Raw genomic sequence first — 20,703 nt, 5'->3', positions numbered from 1 at the left:
GGGTTTCACCGTGTTAGCCAGGATGGTCTCGATCTCCTGACCTCGTGATCCGCCCGCCTCGGCCTCCCAAAGTGCTGGGATTACAGGCGTGAGCCACCGCGTCCGGCCGAAACACTAATTCTTTACAGTTTATTTTTTTTGTAATCAAATGTGTTAGTGTCCGGTGGTTTTAAGAGAAAGGATGCCATTTAATTCCTCTTTTGTAGATTCATAAGGCCAAAAACATAAGTCCTGAGAAATCCGCCAATAAAAACAAAAAAATCCCTAAAACAAAACAAACCAACAAAACAAGAAAATAAATAACCCCCATAAAATCCGCTCACATTATATGTTTTACCAGAATTCCCAAATTTTTGACTAGATATAGTATCTGTCAGCTAACAGTTCAATATTTGAGGCAATATGATTCACAAATAATTTTTGAAAACTCTACAATCCATTTCTAAGGCTTGCTGACATTTCCTATCTCATGAAAAAGGCTTATCTGCCTTTGCTTTCTTTGATGCCATCCAGAATCCATACCCTGAGCATGTTACACGTGGCTCACGGAAATATCCTTTCCTACATCTGTTTCAGTGCTGCAGCCCTTGAATTCACCAAACAAGCACGCATCTAGCTTCATGTATATAAAGTGCTACTTTGTACAGCTCCTTCATTTTCAAAGACTTTCACACATGTAGGAGCAAATACAAATTTGCAAATCTGGAACTGTAGACATCAGCAACCCAGCCAGTTCTTAGTATTTTAATTCACTGGCTCCCACACTAAAGCCCTGCTCTGGTAAACGGAGACCACACCCTATGCCTTCTTCAAGCTTCTGCACCTTTGCTAATCCCACCATGTTTCCTGGCATGGGTGGTTTGTTCCCATCTATTTCACCAGCTCTGTGTCTTTTCCTCAAGCTCTCTCTATTTAAGGAAGCCTCGTTAATTATATAAGCTTGGGGCCGGGCGCGGTGGCTCAAGCCTGTAATCCCAGCACTTTGGGAGGCCGAGACGGGCGGATCACAAGGTCAGGAGATCGAGACCAGCCTGGCTAATACGGTGAAACCCCGTCTCTACTAAAAAAATACAAAAAACTAGCCGGGCGTGGTGGCGGCGCCTGTAGTCCCAGCTACTCTGGAAGCTGAGGCAGGAGAATGGCGGGAACCCGGGAGGCGGAGCTTGCAGTGAGCCGAGATCCGGCCACTGCACTCCAGCCTGGGCGACAGAGCGAGACTCCGTCTCAAAAAAAAAAAAAAAAAAAAAAAAAAAATTATATAAGCTTGGGGTGCTCTCTCCTTCCTCTTTATTCTACTAGTCCTTACACACTTTACCACTACTCTTAACTGCTTCTCTCAATCATCCATGAATATATGTTGACTATTGATAGTTCTTTATTTGTATGTCTTTCTTCTGCCAATCACGTCTCTTCTTTGAGACCAGAAACATTAATTTTTTTTTAAGGGAGGATGGCTTCAAACATGATACCATATATACAGCAGACACCTAATAAATGTGGACTGCTGCTTATACTATTCATTTATTTATTCAATCACTTATTCCTTGAGAGAGTTAAACCCAATATTTATTGTCTATTTTCTTTTGCCAGGGGTCAGCACACTTTAATTTAATGGCACAGCAAGTGTTCAAGCTCTAGTCTTCTGTTAATCTTGCTGAAATGTATGGCATACCCTGCTGTTGCAGAGGAGAGGAAGGAGAAGTGGTAGCAAGCAGGTAAGTGTTTTGAAGGGATGAGGGCAACAGTTACTAAAGAAAAATGTGAGAGAGAGACGCAGCAGCAGCCTTCAGCCTGTGCACAGAGTGTGGATCACAATTCTCTAATTTTCTGCTAACAGTCATCATTTATTAATTGTTGACCAAACGAGACTCAAACTTTCCAGCTAATTTAGGTAAGAAACTGGAATTCAGATGCAAATCTGTTGCAAACTGTGCTATCATTCTATAATGACCTAATGTTCTTCAAATGATTTTACATGTATTATTTAATAAAAATTTTATTTACATCAACAAATCAGAAGGAACAAGGGTATATGCTTGATCCAATCTTCCAGTGAAGAACCTAAAGGAGAGTCTAGTAAAAGAGAGGAGAGTCTAATGTAAGTCTTCTTCACTGGAAGAACCTAAAATACAACCCTGCTATAATTAGACTCTCCATCTAGTGTCAGTTTCCTTTGAACAGTTTTATGCAGACCCACATTGTTGGTGTGAAATCCATCAAGCTCAAGGCTACCATTTATCTAGTCTATGGAACTCGTATCTTACTGAACAGAAGTCAGGCAATCTAAAGACTTAATGGACATTCCCTGGGTGTCCACTGTGCATTTGCAGAGATGCTTGGGAACCCACAGGATGTGCCTATGGGTTGTGAGTTATAAATTTCAACAGACTGAGATGGTATTTGAAATCCATTCTTCTGGTTATACTATACTTTGGAGAACAAGGAGAATGTTCCTTAAACAATGCACACTGAAAGAATATCTGCATGTGTGTGTTTCTTTAAAGGTAATAACAATAATAACAATACGAGAGCAGGATTGGGAATCAGAGACACTAGTTTACAAACACCAGTTTACTGAAGCTGCTTCTTACTAATAACTAAGTTCCAAAATGAGTCAAACTGAAATGGAATGCTGAACAATTAAGATTCTCTCCCCCTAAGCCCATCTCTATCATTTTATTAAAGGCTACTGGGAAAACCCTTACTGAATAACTAATTCTAAATTATATTTGATGAAAACAAATTAATGTAATAATTTTCTTTCTGAAATTAATTTAAATCTCTGTGGATGCTGCAACAAATTTAGTCTTTACTATGCATACAAAAAGTTATGAAAAGCCTTATTGCTCTCACTGCTTTAGGCAAAGATTCATTGTTTCACAGTCACTGGTAATGGCCATTATTTCAATTTAGCAAATGTGCTTTCATCAATCATTTTTGCCTATTTGCTTAAATATTTAAAATTACTTTGTATTTTGTCAGTAAAGATGACACACTTGCTGAGATGCTATTGGTTACAATGTGTATTGTTTCCAAAAGGCCGTATTTTATTTCTAGAAATTCTTTCCCCTGTATATTTTTTCTCCAACTTTATTCTTGCCATTGAATTCAATCACAGGAAACACAATCTTCATACATATTGTGAGGTTCAAATGTTGCTTTTAGTTGATAAGTGCAAAAGGAATCATTTGCATTTTTAATATGGCTATTTCATTTAAGTGACTACCCATTTTGCTCTAGAAATATTTTGAATTTATGTTTGTCTACACTAAAATTGTCCTTGTCTTCCAGTTAATCAAAATAATGCAATTAGTAGGATTTAAAAATATATTCAATAAAAAACACTTTTTCAGGGTTAAAAATCCATTTATATTTCATCTAACAATAACACGGTAATATGTAAAATACAAAATAAACTGGAAAAATTAATTAAAAAGTCACAAATATCTTTGGTGGTGTCAGAAAAGGAACTATTAGAAGTAAATATATTTGAATGTTAATTTCAGGGAAAAGGGGAACGCCTTGCAGTCAGCACAGTGGCCCTAACAGTCATGTGTCCTATAAATACATACTCAGGGTGGGGCCTTACAGTTGGGGAAGAGAAGAGTGGCTCCCCTCAATTCAACAACCCCAGGACAACCTGTATAACCACAAGTTGAGTCCTTCAAGCTTTCTTGTTCTCTAAGTTCCTGAAATTGTTCTGTTGAAAAGACTGCAGATGAGCCTAATTTCAGATAAAGATAAAGGCATGGATGACCTTCATTAGGATCTTGGATGCAGTACCACACTTGGCCCCTCTAGGTAGAGAGGGCGCCAGCGATTCCCATAAGATCCCAAACATGGACACTTTTTTCCAACTTTTAAAAGCAGCTGGACCAGAGGAATGGCCTTCCCCCAGAGATGGAGACAGTCTGCTACAATGTCCTGTGAATACAGGTCCTCAAAACCTGCCCTGTTGAGGATGTATGAGGGGTCCCCACCTCACAAAGGCAGGCTTCTCCTAGCTTTCCCCTGTTATTTTTGCCACTATTGACACAGGTGACCTCAACTGACTATAGGCCCCCCAAAATGTGTGGAGCAAGCACTGCTTACACACTCTTTCCTCCCTCCCTCCCTCCCCTGTTTCTTTCCTTCTTCCTGAAAATTCTACATACTTGTGATCCTGGGTTGTGGGCTATGATCACACTGAAGCCATGAAGATCCATTTAGTGTCAAAAAGAACACGTGACCTATTCAGAAAGGGGTAAGAAGGAAGATCAGGGAAGCTTTTTGTTTTTGTTTTTGTTTTGTTTGTTTGTTTGTTTTTGAGACAGAGTCTCGCTCTGTCGCCTGGGCTGGAGTGCAGTGGGGAAGCTTTTTAATAGCACCCTATGGCTCACCATTATGTGCTCTTATCTACTCAATTTCATTCTGCTTTCTCTTTTTCTCTCTTTTCTTCTCTACCTCTTTCTTATTTTCTTTCTTTCTTGCCATTGATGTTCCTTTTTAGCCTCCCATTTTTCTTTTCTGGTTCTGATCATAAAGTCTAATACTGAGAGCTGGTTTTGTGTAGGCCCATTGTGTCAACAGAAAGGGAGAAAAATGTCTGGCTTCTGACCTGACCCCACAGTAAGCTGGAAAAAGTTAATATAGTATTCAAAGTATCCAATTTCTCTAAGAGAATAATTTAAGCATGAAACCCAAATGAGAAGGAAATTCAAAACAAGTATGAAACATTATGTTAAAATAGAAAAAATAGTATTGAGATTCAAAGATTGAGTGAGTCATTGGAAAATGCTATAAATATGTACTTTATGGTTAGTATGGTAAAAAATAATATGTTGAGTAAATCCACGTCATTTAATCTATGTTTTGTATTTGTAGTAATCAACACTGTATAACTAATTCCATTTACCCGAAGGGACATTTTCTAGATCTAGGTCTATATCTAGCCCACCATGTAAATAAAATTCTTATAAATTTGCCTTGCTTTGTGTTAAATGGTATGCATAGAGGACATTCATTTTAGTGTATGAGTGTGACTGGAACTTTATCCAAATGTTCAATGATTGTCTCTATGACTTTACCTTCAAAAGTTTCTGACCTATGTGCCCTAATTAAGAACTCAGAACAGCTTGCAAATCACATATTGAGATAAAAATGTAAGCTTTTGTAGATGGATGGATGGATGGATGGATGGATGGATGGATGGACAGGTAGGTAGATAGATAATACTGTTCTGCACATGATATAATGTTAATTTTATTTGAGGAAGGTCTGAATGAGAAAGATTAGTATATTTCATTTATTCTAGCTGTGAGTGCTTTCTTCAGTTTCCTGGATATTGATGAAATTATTAGTTCATTTCGTGAACCTGTGTTTATATTTGATGGACATATAGAAACCACCACAGTATCTCCTGCTTTAGAGTGCTAATGGTGGTGTTGGACACATGCTGGGTTTGTGTCTAGACTCTAGGGGTGTTCAGTACCTTATCTGAGGCATTGACTTTCCTAGGCCTCAGCTTCATTTTCTACAGCCTGAAAATCGCTTCCCTTTACCTGCTGAAAGAGCTGTTTATAAAGGTTAAAATATGATGGAATTAGTATGCTTTCATAAAATCAACAGTGCTACAAAAAAGCATTTCTTTTCATTGACTATAGCTTATTTATATATTTGGCATGTTTTCACTGTAATTACAGGGATTTACAAATGAAATAAATACTAATATATTATTTTCTCAGTCACATGAGAAATGTCATATAGATTTTGAAAAAAATTAATAAGTTCCCAAATGTGAAAGAGAATGATGTAGTCTAAATATACTCTCTGATCATCATGATAAAGAATGTAATTTCCACACAGGCTCTAGTAAACTCTACCAAACAACAGGGACATTTACTATTATTATTATTATTATGATTATCATTATGGTTCAGGTAATTGATGAAATGTTTTGTCACTGATGACATACTAATGATAATTTAGTCAATTGAAATACATATAAAATAATTAAATTAATATGAATATATAATTTTTAATATGATAGACTTCATGTGTTAGGAAAAAATCATTGTATTATATATTTTATATTCTGATATGTATTTTTTCTAAATATTTTTAAATGACACAATATAAGCAAAGGATACAATTGAAACATTCTAGGTAACATTTCCAAACCCATACTTTGTGGCACAGTTCTTGAGACATGATCTTTGTGGTATTTTACTGTATTGTCAGCACTTGGACAAGGGTCCTTGGAGAGGACCCTTGGGAGTGTCCCTAGGCCCACAAGAGAGACACGGCCCCCAGACAGAAATGATCACACTTGGATGTGTCACTTAGAATACCACAAAGAATTCAAGAGTCTAGACATGACAGGGGAGTATTTAATAAAGGTAGCTCCTTTCCTTAGTCAATCTAGACTAACTTTGGAAGATAATTTTAGATGTAATGAAATGATAAACTCTTCATACTGAGGCTGAATTGTAAATTTTTCTTAGTCTTGATCTGTAGCCAGATGGAAAGTGGATTTTTTTTTTTAAATAACAAAGCTGTTAAAGAACCCAAGTGAGAAATAATCACACTTAACTATGGAGAGCTGGGTGCGAGATACATTATGCTTATGTGGTGTGTGAAGGTGAGGATATTGATACAGACAGAAAACACTCAGAGGCCCTCTTTCATCCAGGAGACATTTATATCCATTAAACTCTCAAGGCAACTGATGAGAAGTAATATTTTTGTTAACCATCAGTTCTAAAGTTATTTCTAACTATGAAATGAACCAATTTACAACTCTGTATATCTCAGTAATGACTATGTGCTTATTTAACCATAAAATCTATAAAACACACCCACAGAGACAAGCAATTCAACAGCAATAAAGTCCTAGAAATTAACGGAGGTGGTCGATGGAGTAAGGCTGAACTGGATCCCATTCTGATTCAGGTGAATACTGCACCCATTTGTCTGCAAAGTAACTTTTTCAGGCTCTCTTACAAATATCTCTCAGTGAAAGGGGACAAATTCCTTTGCCTTCAACCTTGGCTTTAATGACAGCATTAATTTGAATTCTCAGAACGTTGGTTACATTGTGTTGGTTTATTAGACAATAATGCACAGAGTCACTTCATCAACCAAAGTTAATATTCTTTGTATATTTAATTAGATTTGAGAAGAAAAGAAAAAGCAGGTAGGAAGTGTTAGATTTACTCCAAAAATAGTTTCACACCTGGCCTAGATAAAATGTGGATAGGGAATAAATTGTTGATGGAGTGTACTGTGGAGAGGTTGGATCATTAAGGTATGCTAGTGAACACTGTATTTCCAGGCTTACAATTTTATGTTACACCATGGTAAAGCCGTGACACTGAAGAAGTTCCTTTAATTGTAGATTATTACAGTTTTACACACGATAGACACTTAGCTGAATAGCCCATTGAGACAACCCAAGGATGCTCTCAGAGGTTTCATGAATACATATGAAAGAAATTACCAAAAAATGACACGATGTAGAATTTGGAAAATGATGATGACTATTCTAGTAATACAATATTTAAACCATGGGATTTAAAAGATAATTTCTTATGTGATTGTGTCCTTTTGTCATCTGAAATACCATCAACAGAGTTTTTAATGAGCAATATCCAAGTCAAAGTGTGAAAGTGTTGCTTACCAACACTCCAGCCACTGCAGACACTGCTCATGTTGCAGAGTAAAATTAATCAATTAAATGCTGTTTCATCTGATATAAAATAACACCAACTTCTCATTCAGTGTTGCCAAAGCTAAAAATAAAACTTCCTTTCCTCTAGGGTATCACTGTGCTGTGGTAGATGTTACAGACTCAGCTCTGTAGAGAGGAATTTTCTGGTCTCCCTATCACAGGTTTTCTACAGGATGGGCTTCCTGTGCAGGGCATTTCAGTTTGAGGTTTGCTTTCTTCTATATGAAACCTCAGAGCTGAATTTGGTCACCACGCTGGCTTTTGTTTTGCTTGATGATTAATTGTCATAAAATTAATATTTTAGGCAGTAGTTTCTTTTGAACCATATAAACTTATTTTCTGGGAGAAAAGTTCAAAATTATTTCAAGGAACTCATTAATAACATGTCAGGTATATGAGAGCCTTTGTCTTACTTCTTCTTAAACGCCAATGGTCCATTTATCAGCTGAACACTGACAGTTTCTATTATTTCAAAATGTTGCCCAAAGTGTTGTTACTAATACTGTTACTACAACTACTACTTCTAAAATTTCCACAAAATACAGAAAAATATTGCTTGAGAACTTAATCGATAAGTACTTTTCAAAATGTTTACAGATAGAAGGACCTTCAATCCTCACAAGAATATTATGAGGTTAAGAATATCATCTGCATTTTACAGATGAAAACATTGAAGCAAAATGCTAAGTCACTTGCACGCAGTCAGTGCTTGCCAGAGCTGTCAAGACAATCCAGTCTTATTAATTTGCATGGGCACTCTTCATACCTAAGCTACCAGGACATTCATAAACCATGAAATAAGTTGTATAGGTAAACAGAAAATTGATTATGTAATATTATTTATTTTATATATTATTTAATATCAATTATTATTTATTAATCAATTTTATTACTATTTATTAATATTAAATATGAATATTGAATATTAAAACTGAAAATGTACAATTAAAAACATATGACCTAAACAACGTATTATCACAGAGCAAGTTATATGTGATCATTGCCATCTTACTATATAAACAAAAAAATGAACACTGGCATATCTTGTTTTATTGCACTTTGCAGATAACACTGTTTTTTACAAATTGAAGGTTTGTGTCAATCTTGCATCCAGCAAGTCTGTCAGGGCCACTTTTCCAACAACATGTGCTCACTCTGCATCTCTGTGTTATATTTCGGTAATTCTTGCACTATTTCAAGTGTTTTCATTATTATTATATCTGTTATGGTGGTTTGTGATCAGTGATCTTTGATGTTCCTATTGTAATTGTTATGAGGCACCATGAACTGCTTCCGTGTAACACAGCAAACTTCATCAACAAATGTGTGTGTTGTGACTGCCCCACTGACTGGCCAATCCGCCATCTCCCTCTACTCCAGTCTGTCTATTTCCTGAGACACAATAATATTGAAATTGGCCAGGCACAGTGGCTCAAGCCTGTAATCCCAGCACTTTCGGAAGCCGAGGCAGGCGGATCACGAGGTCAAGAGATCAAGACCATCCTGGTCAACATGGTGAAACCCCATCTCTACTAAAAATACAAAAATTAGCCAGGTGTGGTGGTGGGCACCTGTAGTCCCAGCTACTCAGGAGGCTGAGGCAGGAAAACCACTTGAACCCAGGAGGTGGAGGTTGTGGTGAGCCGAGATCATGCCACTGCACTCCAGCCCAGTGACAGAATGAGACTCTAAAAAAAAAATATATATATATATGTGTGTGTATATATACATATATTTCTATATCTATATCTATATTTCTATCTATATCTATATATAGAAATTAACCATAATAACTCTGCAATGACTTCTAAGTGTTTAAGTACAAGAAAGAGTTGCATGTGTCTCACTTTGAATCAAGGGCTTGAAATGATTAAGCTTAGTAAGGAAGGCATGTCAAAAGCCAGATAATTTGAAAGGTAGGCTTCTTGTACCAGTTAGCCAAGTTGTGAATGCAAATAAAAAAAATTTTGAAATAAAAATAGTACTCCAGTGAAAATATGAATAATATAGTGAAACACCTTTATTGCTGATGAGAAAGTTTTAGTGGTCAGGATCAACTTCAACATTCCCTAAAGCCGCGGCCTAATCCAGAGCAAGGTCCTCTCTTAATTCCGTGTAGGCTGAAAGAGGTGAAGAAGCAAAAGGAAGGAAAGTTGGAAAGTAGCAGAAGTTGGTTCATGAGACTTAAGAAAAAGAGCCTTCTCCTTAACATAACAGTGCAAGGTGAAGCAACAGTTGCTATTAGAAACTGTAGCATTTTATCTAGAAAAATCTAGCTAAGAGTATTGATGAAGGCGATAACACTAAACAACAGATTTTCAATGTAGATGAAAAAGGCTTATATTGAAGAAGATGCCATCCAGGACTTCCGTAGCTAGAGAGGAGAAGTCAACGCCTGATTTAAAACTTCAAAAGACAGGCTGACTCTCTTGCTAGGGGCTAACACAGTTGGTGACTTCATTTATTTATTTATTCGTTGATTTATTTAGAGACAGAGTCTCACTCTGTCACTCAGACTGTAGTGCAGTGGCTCGATCTCAGCTCACTGCAACCTCCGCCTCCCGGGTTCAAGCAATTCTCCTGCTTCAAACTCCCTAGTAGCTGGAATTACAGGTACCTGCCACCACACCTGGCTGATTTTTGTATTTTTAGTAGAGACGGGGTTTTGCCGTGTTGGCCAGGCTGGTCTCAAACTCCTGACCTCAGGTGATCCACCCACCTCGGCCTCCCAAAGTGCTGGGATTACAGGCGTGAGCCACCGTGCCCAGTCAGTTGGTGACTTTAAAATGAAGCTAATGCTCAGATCATTCTAAAATCCCAGAGCCTTTAACAATTATGCTAACTCTACTCTGTCTGTGCTCTATAAATGGAGCAACAAAGCCTGGATAATAGCATGTCTATTTACAGCATAGTTTACTGAATCTTTTAAGCCCAGTGTTGAAACCTTCTACTCAGAAAAATACAATCCTTTCCAAACATTACTGCTCATTGACAATGCACCTGGTCAAGATCTCTGATGGAGATATACAAGGACATTAATGATATTTTCATGCCTGCTAATACAACATCCATCTGCAGCCCGTGGACCAAAGAATAATTTTGACTTTCAAGTCTTCCAATGTAAGAAATACATTTCTTAAGGCTATAGCTTCCACAAATAGTGATTCCTCTGATAGATGTTGGCAAAGTAAATTGAAACCTTCTGGAAAGGATTCACCATTGTAGATGCCATTAAAAACATTCATGAATCATGAGAGGAAGTCAAAATATGAACATTAACAGGTGTTTGGAAGAAGTTGTTTCCTACCCTCCTGGATGCCTTTGGGGGGTTCAGGACTTCAGCGGAGGAAGTTACTGCAGATATGATGGAAACAGCGAGAGAACTAAAATTAGAAGTGGAGCCTGAAGATATGACTGAATTGCTGCAATCTCATGATCAAACTTGAACAGGCGAGAAGTTGCTTCTTGTGGATGAGCAAAGAAAGTGGTTTCTTGAGATGGAATCTATTCCTGGTGAAGATGGTTACATTGTTGAAATGACAGCAAGGATTTAGAACATTACGTAAACTTAAGTTGTTAAAGCAGAGGCAGTGTGTGAAAGGATCGATTCCAGTTTTGAAAGAAGTTCTACTGTGGGTAAAATGCTATCAAACAGCATCTCATGGTACAGAGAAATCTTCCAAGAAAGGAAGAGTCAACTGATGTGACAAACCTCATTGTTGTCTTATTGTAAGACATTGCCGCAGCCACCCCAACCTCGAGCAACATCACTGTGACCAGTCAGCAGCCATCAACATGAAGGTGAGACCTTCCGCCAAAAGATTACCACTTGCTGTTAGCATTTTAAAGGCTTAGGTGATTGTTAGCATTTTTTTTAGCAATAAAGCATTTTTGATTAAGGTATACAATGTACACTATTATATTTAGAAATAATGCTATTACATACTTAATAGACTGCAGTATAGTGTAAACATAACTTTTATGTGCACTGGTAAACCAAAAAAATTCATGTTACTCGCTTTATTTCCATATTCACTTTATTGTAGTGGTCTGAAACCAAACCACCAATAGCTCCCAAGTATGTCTGTATTTAGCTGAGGCCCCAAAAAGTGAAACTATTTTCATACTGTCAAATATTTAATTAGCAGAAGGAACAATATTAAACCCTCACTCTCAATGATTGATTTATCTTCACTGAATTATATTACTATTATTAATGTGTTTCAGGAAATTTAATTCGTCTCCAGCAAGTTTTGATCATGGGTGACAAGCAGCCTCTAAATGGCTCCCAGTGATCTCCATCTCTTGCTATTCGTGCCTTTATGTGATCTCCCTCTGAGTGTGAACTGGGTTTATTTACTCATTTCTAATAATAAAATATGGTAGAAGTGCTGGAATGTCATTTCCAATATTATATTGATAAAGAACCATGGCTCCCATTTTAGGTATGCATTCTCTCTCTCTCTCTCTCTCTCTTTCTCTCTCCCCCACTCCCTCCCTCCCTCCCTCTGTCTCAGTCCTCGCTCTGGAGGAAGCCTGATGTCATGTTGTGACTACCCCAATGGAAAGACTCACATAGCAAGGAATGATCCCCATCCCATACACCCATTAGTGAGTGTGAACCTGAAGATGACCAATAGGCATGGGGTGGGCATGGAGGAGGATCCTCTGCTGTTCAAACCTTGAGATGACTGCAGCCCTGTCCAACACTTTGATTACAGCTTCACAAGAATTTTGACCCAGAAACACAGAGCTAAGCTGCATCCAGACTCCTGACTCATGGAAACCAAGTTTTGGCGTCCTTTTTCTAAATGTAGCAATATAGAACTAATACACTATGCATATATTCCAAGTATAGTATAGAGACAGGCATAGAAACATAAATCAAGTGCAAATACACTTAAAACAGCGCGCAGTCAAGAATAGAACACTACTAAAGTCAACACAAATTTTTATCCCAAACGATTTCAACTCCTGCCAAATCAGACCAAAAATAATCTTTATTTAAAAAGTATGTCTAATGAAAGATTAATACACAAAAAGTGTTCTTCAAGAAGATGGCACGATGCTTAAAGGAGAGATTCTATATTTATTACAACTTGGAAACAGCCAAACTACCCCCCGTCACCAATGTAAGAATAAATTCCTTCCTAAAACATTCAAAAATTGGCCAAGTACATGTTCCTGCCTTTATGAAAATATAGCCAGGGTTAAAGAAGTATGTTTTTTATAATTCAATATAGGCTGCAGTCCTCTTCTACAGTAAATGTTATATGATTGTCTTGTTACAGTGAAAAAATATATGTAGTTGGCAAGATATTTTGATAATGAATCACTGCTCCCACCCCAACAAAATTAATCTCTTTTTGTTTTTTTGAGACAGAGTCTTGCTCCGTCACCCAGGGTGGAGTACAGTGGTGCGATCTCGGCTCACTGCAACCTCCAACTGCTGAGTTCAAGCAATTCTCCTGCCTCAGCCTCCCTAGTAACAAGGTGTGCCACCATGCCTGGCTAATTTCTGTATTTTTAGTAGAGATGGGGGTTTCACCATGTTGGTCAGGCTGGCCTCGAACTCCTGACCTCAGGTGATCCGTCCACCTCAGCCTCCCAAATTGCTGGGATTACAGGTGTGAGCCACGGCGCCTGGTTAATCCCTAATAATTTGTACTATATATCTCTTTTCATTATTATTATGAATCCAGCACCATTTTTCCTGTTTTTGATCATCATTTGCTTTTAACATTTAACATTCAAAGCAGAAATACAAAGTAGATCTCTGTAAACTAATCGACATCTAAAAGGTGTTTGTTCAATCCTTAATCATTTCTTATCACACTTGTGGATTCATAGACAGACAATGGACTTCATCCTTAGGGATTGTCTTCCAAAAATTACTGCATTGTAAGTAATTTAAAAAAACACCCAAACCATAGTAAAAGTTTTTGCCTATATCCTAGACAAATAACATTTCAGAAGAAGTGAAAAGTATTTATCCACAGCATCTAAGTTTGACTTTTAGGGAACTTTGTTGGTAAAGTTCAACATATGTTTTGAGCTGAAGTTATGAAGAAATCCTGTTATTCTTGATCAAGGTTATTACTAGACAGACTTTTTAAAATAAAAAATTTATTTTTGTTCTTCTATAAAATTATAGTAATAATATGGAGATAGTATAGTGAATGTGAAGAAACAGTTTTGGATCCATTTACACTTTGTCTGCTGGAGTCTAGAGTCCTACACTTTCAAGATGCCTGGCCAGGGTCCGAGTGCAGTCGGCCGGACAGGAATTGCACAGCAAACTGGTTCAGAATGTCATTGCAATGTCTCAGACACTAGCAATCTTTCTCATTACACATGTGTCTGGTTCTTTAAACTTACAGACTGAAATCCTTAAAATGAGAATGGTAATTGTTTCTTTTAGATCATCTTAGAGAGGGAAGAAATAATGACAATGCGCTTCAGAGAATGACCAAGGAAGGTACCCTCAATGAGGAGAAGACATTAGCACGAGGAAAGAGTAACTTTTAACACATCTTAAAATTGCATGTAATGGTATCAATATGAAGAACAGGGAACACTTAAAATAATGTAAATACAACTACTTTTCTATAAATTACGAGGAAATGCGTGAAGTTGATTATGGAAAACCTACATTGCATGTGAGTACACAAGAGTATTGAGGTCTGGAATAAGTTAAAAACCAAAAAAACAAGTTAAACTAAAGATAAATTTGTTATTCCTTCTTGAGCTATTTAAAAAATAACCTGGTAACCATATTTCAAACTTATCCATTTTATTATTTATTTATTTGTTTATTTATATTATTTATATATTTATTTTTGAGATGGAGTCTAACTGTGTCGCCCAGGCTGGAGTGCAGTGGCGTGATCTCGCCTCACTGCATCATCCACCTCCTGGATTCAAGCGATTCTCCTGCCGCAGCTGGGATTACAGGCATCTGCCAGTCACACCCACCTAATTTTTGTATTTTTCGTAGAGACAGGGTTTCACCATGTTGGCCAGGCTGGTCTTGAACTCCTGACCTCAAGTGATCTGCCTGCCGCAGCCTTCTAAAGTGCTGGGATTACAGGCATGAGCCACCGTGCCTGGCCTCAACCTTATCCATTTTAAAATTCAGAATTCAGCTATTTATATGACCGGCTAAATCTGTAATAATAACCAATTATTGTAGAAGGGAACAACAAAGGAATTTATTTGGTTTCTAACATAGTATGTAATTCTACAATCTTGTTGGGTGAGTGGTGTTGCTGTGCCTTAACAATAGCAATAAATAGAGACAATTTCATTTTGGGATATTTTTAACTATGCTGTCATGATGTTGATATTATTCTTTAAATATATACTTCTTAGGACAGGGAGGTTATCTTTTCAGCTTCCTCTAAATTTTTCTTTACTCTTGGAAAATAAGCATTATTTATACATAAAATGCTAAACAACATTCACCAATAAAAGAATGTTTTGCAATTATCATTCACTATTCCATTACTTCTTCAGGATCATATATTATATCTGTGCAAGATTTCTGAGGATCTCTTAGAATGGTGCATACTTATTCTTTTAACAGGCTGCTTAATGATTTGCAGTCATATCACAGAATGTCATAATTCTCAGAAGTTTGTAATAACAGAGCAGATGGCCCTAATTATGTAAGTAACATGCAGCAAGCATTCAAAAGGAATTCAGAATATTTCCTATACAGCATATATACGTGTGTGTGTGTGAATGTGTGTGTGCATACAGAAAATAGTGTAGAAAAAGATACGTATATAAATGTACCTCTGTAATATATATGCAAATAAGTGCAATAAATACACATACACACTTACATACACATATTTGCTCTAGACTGTTTTCTGTATAACAAATTCTTCAGCTTTGAAATATATGAAATAGAGCAGTATGCTCTGTAATGAAGGAATAGATTGCAAAAATAATTTTTTAAACTTAATGTTCCGCTGTTTGGATGGTGCTCTGATATCTTGGGTGTATCACATCAAAAGAGAAAGGAGGTCTTATTTGCATTCTTTCTATAGCTACTCATTTGCCATTTTAGAGAAGACAATGTCATACACTTAATACACATTTTCATTTCCCAATTAATTATTTAATATACACTTCCATTTCCCAATTTTGTAGAATGAAAACACTTGAACCTTTTGAAATTAACTTTCACCCCAAGATCCTTTTCTTGCAAAAGCTATTGTTAATACTGTTTGTAATGAATGTATTACATTTTATACTATCTCTGGATTTTTAACTGTAATAGCTCAAAAATTTACTCCCACATACTCATTCTAGCAGCCCCAAAATATTTTAAAGACTGGTATTTTTTAATTAAAGCAAACGAAGAGACATAAAATCAGAGTGGCACATCCTACTGCAATCAGGCACTTAACAGTTTGACTTCAGTTTCTCCTGCGTCAACCCTGTTCCTGCAAGCAGTATCCCCAAATGCCCAGTACAATGAGGAGACTATTTAGATTTGTAACAGATGAATCAAGCACTGAAGAAGCTGTATAAAATAATATTCAAATTATAATTTATACGTATTAAAAACAGCTTAAGGTGTATTAAGGTGTATGAACTACAATAAATGTTAATAAATTATTAATGGTGCATTCCGACAAGAATTAAAGATGGGCTTGATTCAAATAGAATTCCTGCAGGGGAAAATATGCACATTTTATTTGATGATTTAAATTCTGTAGAGAACACAGTTTGATAGGCAACACTTCAGAGAATTACAAGCTCTAGAAACAATCAACTTTCATCCTAAATGATAAAAATTAATACAGATGTTATTTTAAATTAAATTTGAAGCATTTTTACAGGCAGAAAAAATGATTATGGAAATTATGAACCTTAAAATACTTGTAATCCACAGAAGATGATGTTTTAAATTGCAATCAACCTGTCATAGTAATTCCCCTCTTTAAAAATATATGTTAAGAAAGCAATTTTGGTTCAGAAAGTCAGTTTTCAACTCTTTGTAATTTTTTCCCAAATTAAAGCTTGTAAGATTGATGATTTACAGGTCAAAATGTGAAGGTTCATAGAATACTAAAACTCTTTGGGGAAGAATTAAAGCAACACAACTGAATAAAAAGTTAAGGAAAAATCACTTAACACCACGGAAAGCAAATAGTTGGCTAGACATGAAAATTAAAAACATACACTCCTATCAATGGTGAACTATGACATTCTTACTCATAGAGAACATCAAAATGCTGTGTTACCACAGACTTCATGTGGAAGTGCACTTATTTACCACGTGGATTGTATAAAAATTTGCATACAAAAATGTTGTCTTATAAACACCTCTAAAACATTTACAGTAGTTTCTACCAGGCAAACGTACCTTAAAACACCGTTACACTTGCTTCCCATTCTATTAAAACTGAGGCTAAAACAAAGCCATACACAACAGACAGTACGTTTTAGCTATGAGGGAGGGCTGTGCACCTTTAGCGAGATGAGGGTTCAACAAGCTCACGTCATAGAATCCTGTGGTCTCCATTCTCCAGAACAAGACAATAAAAAAATCTCATATTCATTTCCAGTTCCCAGCAGCTGAACCTCAACGTGGAGTCTGAAACTTAGCATGAGGAAAATTAAATACGGATGTCTGGCCAGATTTTCACTGACTGTTTTTGAAATAGTGGGCGAAATGTGCATGAACCATAGGTATTTAGAGACAGTATGCAGGCTTCATAGTAAAGGATGTTATTACCTTTTATACCAAACTGGATTGTTTTATACTTTAAATTTATTGGAAGTTATCTTCAGGTACTAAGACATACAACACATGGGGTGTTTAATATCTAAGCCAAGCATGCCAGGGCTTTGGAACAAATGCTCTGAAATGCAACGTAAGTTGGAGATGTTTTAGCAGGTGGGCCATTGTGCCTCATTTAACTTCCCTTAAATCCCTGAAATAGGCAAACAATAAAACAGTAATTGCCTTAATTACTTTATTGTGTATGGTAAATTAAAGTGAAATAGATAAATTTGGATGCTCAACAAAAAAATCTCTGGGTGTTTGGTTGTTGGCCATCTTTGGATGTTTGCTAGAGCAAACAATAAAAAATTCACTTCACTAAGTAGCTAATTTCGTTTGACCTACATACATCTATGTTTGTATACGCCCATTTGAATTTACTTTTCTGAAAACTTTTTTTAGGGAGCTATTCTTCTCTCAGTGTTTTACATTTTCCGTCTCCATAGAATGATCAAAATAATCTGGAAATGCAAAACAAGAATATTACATAGTATTATTTCATTTCCATACCGTTCTTAATGTTTGTGGAGAGGACCTGTATGTAGTAATACTATTGATGTACAGATATTCTGTAAACAAGGCTTTGTGTGATTGCCAGTGTCTCGGTTTATAGTCACATTATAAGACAGAAACTGGAATACAAAAGTAAGTTGCTGCTTTAGATCTCTAGGCCTTGGCCTTGGTGGAGCTGTGGCCATGAAAGGTCCATGAATGGAGAAGACTGTTGTGAGCTGGTGTGCATTGTGTATACGTCACTACATCGTTTACAATTGGCCCCACGCTAGATATTCTGAATGGCCAATATGTTCCTTAATCTATATTTAAAATTTTAAAAACCTATTTAGGCTTTTTGTTTCATGCCAGTATTGCTCTTCTATGAGGCTACATAAGGTAAAAACTGTTTCAGAAATAGAATCTTTCAGCACAGAATGCAATAAAACTTACAAAAGAATTTTCCTTAATAATAAACTTATACTTATATCATATTTTCAGCTACTTTTGTTCAACTACAGAGCTTATGTATTTTTATTTGAAGATAAAAAATATTCTAGGCTGGGAGCAGGGCTCACACTTCTTATCTCACATTTTGGGAGGCTGAGGTGGGAGAATTGCTTAAGGCCAGGAGTTTGAGATCAGCCTGGGCAACATAGTGATTCTCTCTCTCTCTCTCTCTCTCTCTCTCTCTCTCTCTCTCTCTATATATATATATATATATATATATATATATATATAAATAGATAGATACATGTCTATATATAGATATATATATAGAGAGATATATACATGTCTATAAATATGTATGTCTGTATATATATGTATGTCTATATCCACACACATCTATCTATAGATAGAGAAAGAGAGAGAGAGAGAAACCAAAGATCTCTGTATTTAGAAAACCCCAAAGGCAGCTGTCACAAGCAAACAAATATCTATGTCCTGAAACAGGCTGCTAATAGGGAAAGCCCTGTGCTAGCTGGAATGAGGTCTGATGGACCACCCAGTTTCAAGGCTGTGTGACTCATTCTTCCAAACACAAACCCTTAAAAATAAATTACATTTGTATAAGGGCCTTGCGCCACCTAACTGTAGAAATTTAAAATGCAATCACTATTAGGGAAAGCCCTGTGCTAGAAGTAAACGTTTATTTACTTTTATTATGATCCATTATCTTTACCAAATGGCTTTTTATTATAAAGAGCCCATGTAAAGCACAGATTTACTGCAAAGTAAGTTACAAAAGTACAAGCAGAATAAAATGTCAGATAGAAAATTACCAAACTCCATCGTTTTCAGTTATTGTATAGGTTACATATTATATATATTATATAAAATGTCATATATATCATATATATAATGTAAAATGTCAGATAGAAAATTATCAAACTCAATCCTTTTCAGTTATTCTACAGGTTATATATTATATAGGTTATATATTAGATACAGTTATATGTTATAGTTAGATATATAGGAATATATTCATTTATTTTTCATCATCTCTCCAGTGACTTATCCTTCTAACTATGATTCTGCTGTCTGACATAATGAGTACAGGTCTGTATTTCTTGGCTTCCTTACTATCAGTGTTTTCAACAAGTCATTATCAAATGAATGAATGAACCAATGTATACCAAAATACTAGAATATATATATTCTATCTCTCTGTATTTAGGATCTCTCTATATATGTATGTGTATACACACCACACACACACACATGTCTATATCTATATCTATTCTTTCTCTCTGTGTATATATCTGCCATGCCCAGCCAATTATGGTAGGGCAATGCATATCTATATATATGTGTGTGTATATATATACGTTTATATATTTTATACATTTATATTCATATTTATATATTTTCTCTATATAGAGACAGAATATTCTAGTATAATGCATTTTATAATATTGTGCTTAAAAACGATCATTGTATATATTTATTTCTTTATTTATTTTATTTTTTTTGGAGACGGAGTCTCGCTCTGTCGCCCAGGCTGGAGTGCAGTGGCGCGATCTCAGCTCACTGCAAGCTCCGCCTCCCGGGTTCACGCCATTCTCCTGCCTCAGCCTCCCGAGTAGCTGGGACTACAGGCGCCCGCCACCTCGCCCGGCTAGTTTTTTGTATTTTTTAGTAGAGACGGGGTTTCACCGTGTTAGCCAGCATGGTCTCGATCTCCTGACCTCGTGATCCGCCCGTCTCGGCCTCCCAAAGTGCTGGGATTACAGGCTTGAGCCACCGCACCCGGCCCCATTGTGTATATGTATAGGTATCTGAAAGTTACCTTAAATAGGAAGATCTAGTAGAAAAGAATAACAATACATGAATATTGCATTTGTTAGTGCTAAACGAGTTATTATTTATATATGCTGTAGTAATTTGTGAAGCAGACATGTAGGCATGTAATGTTGATGAGTTTCTTGTCTTTAAGTTATGTCATCCTGAATTATTTGAATAACCATAAAAGAACAAAGGAAATGCAGTATAACTTACGAATGGAGCTCTCCCACTTAATAAACCTCATTAACCCACTGGGGATAAAATAAAAAATATCTAATTCTGCTAAAATGGGAAAAGTCACAACAGAAATTGATAAATGTCTGAATCAAACTAAGTTTCATCTTTCCAGCTGGAGAGACATAGTCTGTGTTCACTTGGACAATGTGTAGAACCAGAGATCAATTAGGTCTGTATCATA

The 20,703-nt window shown here is 36.3% G+C and overlaps 1 protein-coding gene and 1 long non-coding RNA gene across 15 annotated transcripts in view; one reads left to right on the top strand and one right to left on the bottom strand.

Annotated features, from left to right (window-relative positions):
- The window catches only part of TENM3 (teneurin transmembrane protein 3), a 2,750,454-nt gene that overhangs the window by 1,701,519 nt on the left and 1,028,232 nt on the right, over positions 1 to 20,703 (bottom strand). The window lies entirely within an intron of this gene.
- Positions 1 to 20,703, top strand: part of LOC123573664 (uncharacterized) — a 93,083-nt gene that overhangs the window by 55,867 nt on the left and 16,513 nt on the right. The window lies entirely within an intron of this gene.

The sequence above is a fragment of the Macaca fascicularis genome, chromosome 5 (assembly GCF_037993035.2).
Source record: "Macaca fascicularis isolate 582-1 chromosome 5, T2T-MFA8v1.1".
Classification (NCBI taxonomy): Eukaryota; Metazoa; Chordata; class Mammalia; order Primates; family Cercopithecidae; genus Macaca; species Macaca fascicularis.
Note: the sequence above shows the minus strand (reverse complement) of the source record. Positions and strands in the feature narration are given on the sequence as shown.